This window comes from Piliocolobus tephrosceles, chromosome 2, assembly GCF_002776525.5.
Source record: "Piliocolobus tephrosceles isolate RC106 chromosome 2, ASM277652v3, whole genome shotgun sequence".
NCBI classification, from domain to species: domain Eukaryota; kingdom Metazoa; phylum Chordata; class Mammalia; order Primates; family Cercopithecidae; genus Piliocolobus; species Piliocolobus tephrosceles.
In genome coordinates this window covers 48349040-48358699 of record NC_045435.1, presented here as the reverse complement: position 1 = coordinate 48358699, position 9660 = coordinate 48349040, and positions in this window count along the sequence as shown.

Below are 9660 nucleotides of genomic sequence, written 5' to 3'. Positions count from 1 at the left end.
TTTTTTTTTTTTTTTTTTTTGAGATAGGATCTTGCTCTGTCACTCAGGCTCCAGTGCAGAGGCTCAGTCATAGCTCACTGCAGCCTCAACCTCCTGGGCTCAAGCAAATCTCAGCCTCCCAAGTAGCCAGTACTAAAGACATACCAAGCTTTTTTTTTTTTTTTTTTTTTGAGATGGGATTTCACTATGTTGCTCAGGCTGGTTTCAAACTCCTGGTTTCAAAAAACCCTTCCACCTCAGCCTCCCAAAGAGTTGGGATTACAGGTATGAGCCACTGTGCCTGGCCTACTTTTTCTTCTTTTCAAAATAAAATTTTAGTAGGTATTTCTTATATCAGTTGGTAATGTAATCTTACTACAGGAAAACCAGGAAATACAAGAATATTAAGGCCAGGCACAGTGGCTCACAACTATAATCTCAGAACTTTGGGAGGCTGAAGCAGAAGATTGCTTGAGTTCAGGAGTTTGAGACCAGCCTGAGCAAAATAGCGAGACTCCATCTCCACAAAAATCTGTAAAATTGCTAGGCATAGTGGTACACACCTATAGTCCTAGCTATTTGGGAAGCTGAGGTGGGAAGATCATGTGAGCCCAGAAGTTGGAGGCTGCAGTGAGCTGTGATTTCACCATTGCACTCTAGCCAGGGTGACAGAGAGAGACTCTGTCTCTAAAACATATGTATTAATATATTCATACTTTCACTCATGAACAACTTCTAGTAACAGTGATTAGAGCAGTGGTTCCCAAACTTGAATGTGTATCAGTATCACCTTGTTAAAGGACCTGTTAAAACCCAGATGGGGCCAAGTGCGGTGGCCCGTGTCTGAAATCCCAGCACTTGGGAGGCCTAGGTGGGTGGATCACTTGAGCCCAGGAGTTTGAAATCAACCTAGACAACATGTTGAAATACTATCTCTACAAAAAATGGGCCAGGCGCAGTGGCTCACGCCTGTAATCCCAGTACTTTGGGAGGCCGAGGTGGGTAGATCACGAGGTCAGGAGTTCAAGACCAGCCTGGCCAACATGGTAAAATCCTCTCTCTACTATAAATACATAAATTAGCCGGGCATGGTGGCGCATGCCTGTAACCCCAGCTACTTGGGAGGCTAAGGCAGGAGAATTGCTTGAACCCAGGAGGTGGAGGTTGCAGTGAGTGAAGATCGCGCCACTGCACTCCAGCCTGGCAACAGAGTGAGACTCCATCTCAAAAAAAAAAAAAAAAACAAAAAAACAAAACCAAAAAATTAGCTGGGCATGGTGGTGTGTGCCTGTAGTCCCAGCTACTTGGGAGGCTGAGGTGAGAGGATCCACCTGCGCCTGGGAGGTGGAGGCTGCAGTGAGCTGTGATCACACCACTGCACTCCAGCCTGGGTGACAGAGCAAGACTCTGTCTCAAAAAAATAACCAACCAAACAAAAATAACCCAGATGTCTGTGTCCCACCCCAGAATTTCTGATTCAGTAGATGTGGGATGGGGCCCAAGAATTACATTTTTTGACAAGTTTTCAAATGACACTGATGCTGCCAGTCCCTAGGCCACACTTTGAGAACCACCATCTTAACGTATAGTCTTTTTTTTTTTTTTTTTTGAGACAGAGTCTCGTTCTGTCGCCCAGGCTGGAGTGCAGTGGCCGGATCTCAGCTCACTGCAAGCTCTGCCTCCCGGGTTTATGCCATTCTCCTGCCTCAGCCTCCCGAGTAGCTGGGACTACAGGCGCCTGCCACCTCGCCTGACTAGCTTTTTGTATTTTTTAGTAGAGACGGGGTTTCCCCGTGTTAGCCAGGATGGTCTTGATCTCCTGGCCTCGTGATCCACCCGTCTCGGCCTCCAAAGTGCTGGGATTACAGGCTTGAGCTACCGCGCCCGGCCTTAATGTATAGTCTTATCAAATCTTTCTGTATGTCACACATGTGGATTCTTCACCAAAAAAATGATGGACGTTTAGATTGTTTTTCCAAGAGCCTTCTTGTACCTAAATTTCTGGTGCATTCTTAATTATCTGAATAACTAAGATTATCATAATCATTAATTTACTCTTAATTACTAAAATTATTAAAATTTATAATTTAGTAATTATAAATTACTAAAGTAACTAGTAATTAAACTTAATTAGGATTAAGTTTCCATTTTCAGAAATGGAATTGTTGGATCAATAGACATGCATGTTTTTCAAGCTTTCAATATATATCATCAAATCGCTACCATAGAATCTTTTTTTTTTTTTTTTTTTTTTTTTTTTTGAGACAGGAGTGCAGTGGTGTGATCTCAGCTCACCACAACCTCTGCCTCCCAGGCTCAAGTGATTCTCCTGCCTCAGCCTCCCGAGTAGCTGGGATTATAGGTGTGCAACACCATTGCCCAATTTTTATATTTTTAGTAGAGATGGGGTTTCACCATGTTGGCAAGGCTGGTCTCAAACTCCTGACCTCAAATAATCCATCCACCTTAGCTTCCCAAAGTGTTGGGATTACAGGCATGAGCCACTGTGCCTGGCCTATAGAATCTAGTATTTACCATACACCATGTAAGTATGTGATCTCATTTAATCTTTTTTTTTTTTTTTTTTTTTTTGAGACAGTCTCTTGCTCTGTCACCCAGGCTGGAGTGCAGTGGCGCAATCTTGGCTTACTGCAAGCTCCGCCTCCCGAGTTCACTCCATTCTCCTGCCTCAGCCTCCTGAATAGTTGGGACTACAGGCACCTGCCATCACGCCTGGCTAATTTTTTATATGTTTTAGTAGAGACGGTGTTTCACCTTGTTAGCCATGATGGTCTCAATCTCCTGACTTTGTGATCCACCCGCCTCGGCCTCCCAAAGTGCTGGGGTTACAGGTGTGAGCCAGCACACCTGGCCTTAATCTTCAAAATTCTTTCATTCATGGCCGGGCGCGGTGGCTCAAGCCTGTAATCCCAGCACTTTGGGAGGCCGAGACGGGCGGATCACGAGGTCAGGAGATCGAGACCATCCTGGCTAACACGGTGAAACCCCGTCTCTACTAAAAAATACAAACAAAACAAAAAAACAAAACAAAAAACAAAACAAAACAAAAAAAAAACTAGCCGGGCGAGGTGGCGGGCGCCTGTAGTCCCAGCTACTCGGGAGGCTGAGGCAGGAGAATGGCATAAACCCGGGAGGCAGAGCTTGCAGTGAGCTGAGATTCGGCCACTGCACTCCAGCCCGGGTGACAGAGCGAGACTCCGTCTCAAAAAAAAAAAAAAAAAAAAAATTCTTTCATTCATTAATTCAGCACATATTCTTTGAATGCTACTTTGTGCCACATATTTTAGGGACTCAGAAATGAGCAAGACATAGCAACCCTCCGAGGTAGATATTATTCTTATTCAGATAATTATTATTCAGATATATTATAAGATAATTATTATTCAGATATATTATAAAATAATTATAATAAAATATATAATATATAAATATATATAATTAAAAATATATAATATAATTATTATTCAGATAAAGAAACGGAGGTCCAGGCTGGGCACAGTGGCTCACGCCTATAATCCCAGCACTTTGGGAGGCCGAGGCAGGTGGATTACTTGAGCTCAGGAATTTGAGACCACCCAGAGCAACGTGGTGAAACCCCGTCTTTACTAACAATACAAAAAAATTAACCGGGTGTGGTGGTGCACGCCTCTAGTCCCAGCTATTTGGGAGACTGAGGCAGGAGAATCTCTTGAGCCCCAGAGGCAAAGATTGTAGTGAGCTGAGATCATGCCACTGCATTCCAGCTTGGGCTACAGAGTGCGGCTCCGTCTAATGAAAAAAAACAACTGACAGAGAGCCATTGCTTGCACTGTTTCATTTGCACAAAGTTGATCCTCTGGCTCTCAACAGCCTCATGCTGGTATGCTCCGTATGGAAAGGGATATTTTAATTTTGGGTGGCAACTCTTTTTCCTCTTTCTTTTTCCATTATAATTCTGGAAAAATTAAATGAGGAAACATCCTGGCATATAGTTTAGGAAATACAGCTTGTCTGAAAGCTGCCAGGAATAAAAGCTAACACTTTCTCCACTGAATTTTATCTGCTTTTTTTTTTTTTTTTTTTTTTGAGACAGGGTCTCACTGTGTCTTCCAGGCTGGAGTGTAGTGGTGTGATCACAGCTCACTGCAGCCTTGACCTTCTGGGCTCAAGTGATCCTCCCACCTCAGCCTCCCAAGTAGCTGGGACTACAGGTGTGTGCCAGCATGCCTGACTAATTTTTTTGTGTGTTTTGTAGAAATGGGGTTTTGCTTTGTTGCCCAGGCTGGTCTCTAACTTCTGGGTTCAAACGATCCTCTCACTTCAGCCTTCCAAAGTGCTGAGATAACAGTCATAAGCCACTGTGCCCAGCATTATCTCCCACTTTTAATAAATTAGGCAGAATTGGCCCCTTTTGATCTGATAATTAGATTTGTTAATAACATTTCTAGCAAAAAACATGATGGAGTTTTATGAACATGTAGCAATGTAGTCATCTCTTTTTCAGTTTCCTAAATTAACTCTACTTACAATTATTGGCTGGGTACCTTAGTGATTAAGTAAAAAGCTTGTGAGTCAAACAGATTTGACAAAACAAAGTTTTACAATAAAAATTTGTATAACTCTCTAAACTTCAGTTTCCTTGCCTGTAAAATGCAGTTGAAGCTACTTCCTTCATAGAATTCTCTAGAAGATCTCAAAGATTCAGGGGTTGTGATCACCATCTACCCCCCATTTAATTCACTAAACTGACTCCTGCAAGAATTGAATGGATGCTGGAGGATGATGGAGGACTACTGCAAACTCAGCCAAATAGTAATTGTGATATGGTTTGGCTGTGTCCCCACTCAAATCTCATCTTGAATTGTAGCTCCCATAATTCCCATGTGTTGTGGGAGGGACCTGGTGGGAGATGATTGAATCATGGGAGTGGTTTCCCCCATACTGTGCTCATGGTAGTGAATAAGTCTCACGAGATCTGATGGTTTGATAAGGGGTTTCCCTTTCACTCGGCTCTCATTCTGTCTTGTCTGTTGCCATATGAGACGTGCCTTCTGCCTTCCACCATGATTGTGAGGCTTCCCCAGCTGCATAGAACTGTGAGTAAAATCTTTTTTTCTTTATAACTTACCCAGTCTTGGGTATGTCTTTATCAGCAGCGTGAAAACGGACTAATACAAGCCCCAACTGGAGTTGCTGTCTTTCCTAGATCCAATTAACATTGCTTCAAGTCTGTGGTGTCCAACCATTGATTTGGCTTATACATTCTTTCCCATCTCTAACAAGAAAAAGGACCAAAAATAGCTCAATATATGTGGGGACAGACAACAATATACATTTACAGTCTACCTCAAGGCTATGTTAACTCTTGCCCTCTGTCATAACATAGTGTAAAGGGACTGGGTCATCTGGGCATCCTGCAAAACATCATATTGATCCAGTCTATGGGTGAGATAGTGTTAATAGGACTGGATGGCTCCAAAGAGTTGGAGATAAACCCTATAAGAATTCAATCCCAAACAAATTAACACAGGAGCAGAAAATCAAATACCACATGTTCTTGTAAGTGGGAGCTAAACATCAGGGATTCATGGACGTAAAGACAGCAACAAAAGACACTGGGGACTACTAGAGCGGGGAGGGGAGGAGAGGAGCAAGGGTTGAAAAACTGTTAGATACTTGCTCAGTACCTGGGTGACTGGATCATTTGTATCCCAAATCTCAGCATCACAGCATCACACAATGTATCCAGGTAACGAAACTGTGCATGTACCCCTTGAATCTGAAAGTTGGAAAAAGTAGCAAATAAAGCAGAAAAAAAAAAAAAAAGAATTAGAAGGACTCCAGAAGTTTAAGAGGCTCAGCACATGGTGAGGTTTTTAGGGATTCAATGGTCTAGGGCCTGCTAGGACATCCTCTCCAAGGTAAAGGACAAGTAATTACATTTTGTTACTCCTTAAGAAGACAGCAACACTCAGCCAGGCGCGGTTGTTCACGCCTGTAATCCCAGCACTCTGGGAGGCTGAGGTGGGCGGATCACCTGAGGGCAGGAGTTCAAGTCCAGCCTGGTCATGGTGAAACCCCATCTCTACTAAAAATACACACACACACACAAAATAATAATAAGCTGGGCATGTTGGTGCATGCCTATATCCCAGTTACTTGGGAGGCTGAGGCAGGAGAATCGCTTGAACCCGGGAGGCGGAGGTTGCAGTGAGCCAAACTCCATCTTTTTGCCCAGGCTGGAGTATAATGGTGTGATCTCAGCTTACTGCAACCTCTGCCTCCCGGGTTCAAGTGATTCTCCTGTCTCAGCCTCCTGAGTAGCTGGGACTACAGACACTCGCCACTACGCCCAGATAATTTTGTATTTTTAGTAGAGATGGAGTTTCACCACATTGGCCAGGCTGGTCTCAAACTCCTGACCTCAGGTGATCCACCCACCTTGGCTTCCCAAAGTGCTGAGATTACAGGTGTGAGCCACCGTGCCTGGTCTGCAGCATATTTTATACTTGGGAATACTGCTCCAACCCATTTTCTTAGGAACATGGAAGGCTGCCAACTTTGAACAGATCTCAAGGCAGAAAAGAGCTCTGTGGCAGAGTCAGGCTGTAGTACAAGCAGCTCCGCCTCTGGGGCCAGATAGCCTGGAAGAACCCATGCTATTAGAGGTATCTGTGGTGGGAAGAGATGCCACATGTTTATGGCAAGCGCCAGTGAGAGAATCACCACGTAGATCCCTCAAGTTCTAGAGCAAAGCCATTCAGTCTGCAGCAGAGAATTATTGCCATTAGAGAAATTACCTGTGGGTGGCCCTCACAGAGATAAAGGGCTTGACCATGGGACATTAAGTGACCCTTGCAGCCAGAACTGTTCATCCCAAGCTGGGATCTGTCAGACCTACCAAATGACAAGGTCAGATGGGCTTGACAGCAATCCATAGCAAGATGGAACATCTGGGATCAGGCACAAGCAGGCCAGACAGCATGAGTAAGCTGCACAAGATCCCCATGGTGGCCAAGACCCCCATGTCATACCCCAGTGTGACACCAGCACGCCTCCTTCAGTTTACCCTGGTGGCTGCTTTGGGACTCCCTTATGACCAGCCAGCAAAGACGATAAAGGCCAAGCTTGATCCACAGATGGGTGCATTTAGCATGGGGGTGCAAGTTGAAAACAGAGAATGGCTACACTGCCATTCAGCAGTGACCCTTAAAGACACGAATGAGGAGGAATCTTCCCAATGGGCAGAGCTTTGGGCAGTGCACCTGCCCATCAACTTCGTGGCCAAGAGAGCCTGAGGTAAGATACAGACATATGGGCAGTGACAAAATTAGTAACGATAAATATAGGAAGATTAGAGACAAGGTGGTCTGGGAAACAGGGATGTGTGGACCCATGGAAACTGGCACTGCATCCTATTCTGCTGTCCCCCAGACAGCATCTACCATGGAAGAGGTACCATGTAACAAAATAGGCAGAGAGACTCAGGCCGTTCAGTTAGCCTCTGTCACTGGCCACTCCAGTTTTGGCACAATGGGTTTACAAATGGAGAAGCTATATGGCAGGGTTAGAGGTTCTACATTCACTAAGAATGCTCTAGCTACTGTCACTGTTGAATGTCCAATCTTCAGCAACAAAGATTAACATAGAGCCCTTTTCATCCTTCATGTGATGTATGAGAAAAAATAACAATTTTTTTTTTAAAGAACATAGAACCCTCAACATGACAACCATCCTTCAAGGAGCCCCATCAGTCCCTTGGTGGCATGCTAATTACATCAGACCTCTTTTACCTGGAAGGGGAAGCAATTCATCTTGACTACAACTGACACATCTTTTGGGTGTGGGTTACCTTTCCTGGCTACAACGCCTCGGCCGATCTAAGGACTTGCAAAGCATTAATCCACTGACATTTAGTCTCAGATAATACCACATTAGACCAAGGGTTTCAGGTAACTCCCATCAGACCAAGAGACAGCAAAGGTAGTACAGCCACCTTTGGATGACTGTGACATCCACTGGACTTACCACATACCACCTTGCCCAGAAGCAGCTGGCCTCAATGACCCTGGAAGACTTTGGCACTGTCTCCTACATCCAAACAGTCTAACTGGGCCACAGAGGAACAATAGACTGGGTCTTTCCCAGCCCCAATCTGGAAATATCATTTCACGTCTCCCTATAGACCTGTAAAAAGCAAGCACTTGAGCTCTTCATTATTTCCCATTTGGGTCCTTTCTCTCTTCCACACCTGCAATAAGTTCTGCCTGAAAGCTGTTGTACCACAGCACTCCCTGGAGTACGGTTCACCCAATGCTGCTTCTCACAGGAGTCACTGATCTGCCTTGAGGCTTTCGTGATCAGTGCCTGGCAAGGCTCCAGCCCCACTGGACCAAAGACTCTGTCATCCCTTCCCGTTCCCAACTATGAGCAGATTCTCTCCAGCTTTCTAAAATCATGGGCAAGGAATTCTGGCAGAAGGTAGACTAACACTCAACTTCTATTCTTCTCCCAGGCGCATTTTTAACTCTCTTTCTATCCAACAGTGTCTAGAAAATTCTGTCTCCAAAAGACATGATCAGCAGAATGCAGACGAATGATGTCTTCCGTCAGTAACAATCACCATCCTATTGTCTCCTAGCTGGATTTGGCTTTCCCTAGAGGTTGCAGTGATGTCATATTGGAGGGGACTACAGTACTTGGGCCACCCTAGAGTGGGCTGTAAGGCCCCTACAGCTCTGGATCGCCGGGGGGCGTGGCGTGGCGGCTGCTGGGGGCCCGGATCGCCGGGGGGATCCGGGGGGTGGCTCACCCCCCCGGCGATCGGGGGCCCCAGCCGCCGGGGGGCGTGGTGTGGCGGCTGCTGGAGGCCGGATGGGGGGCGTGCCTCATCCCCGGAGACAGGGCTCCCAGTAGCCGTGGGGAGAGGTACTGACTATTAGTCCCCACATCACAGGGAGTGCCCCACAGATATCACCGAGTTGGTCTTCACCTTCTGCCATTTGAGGAGTAATACCATGGTCTTGTCTTCCCGATATCAGGAAGCGTTTATCCCGGGGTTGTACAGTGTCTGCCATACTGGGAGTAACATCAATCTCCTGGCCTTGTAATATTAAGAAGAACGTCACAGTGTGGATGTACAACCTCTGCCATATTGGGAGTAATATTAGCCTCTGCCCTCCATGGATATTAGGAACAATATCCCAGGCTGGGTTTTCTCCTCCTGCTGTACGGAGTGTTATATCACCTTCTCCCTTCTAGGATATTAATAACACTATCACGGGGCGGGTGAACACAACCTGCGAATTATTATCATCCTCTTCCCCTCCTGATACTGGGAACAATATCACAGAGGAGCTGTACCCTCCCTGCGATATTGGGAGCAATAGCATAGGCTTCTTCCGGGAATATTAGGAGCAATATTACTGGGTGGCTGTCCATTCATCGCTATGTTGGGAGTCGTGTCATACACTACCTCCCTGGATATTAGGATCAGTGTCACGGGGTCAGCGTACACCTACTGCGATATTAAAACTAAATTCATGCTCTCCGTCCCAGGATATGAGGAACATCACAGGTAGGTGTACACTGCCTGTGGTATTAGGAGTAATAATATGGTTATTACACATCAATGATCGATTTTAATAGTTATCAATGGTACTAATAATAGGATACCATTGT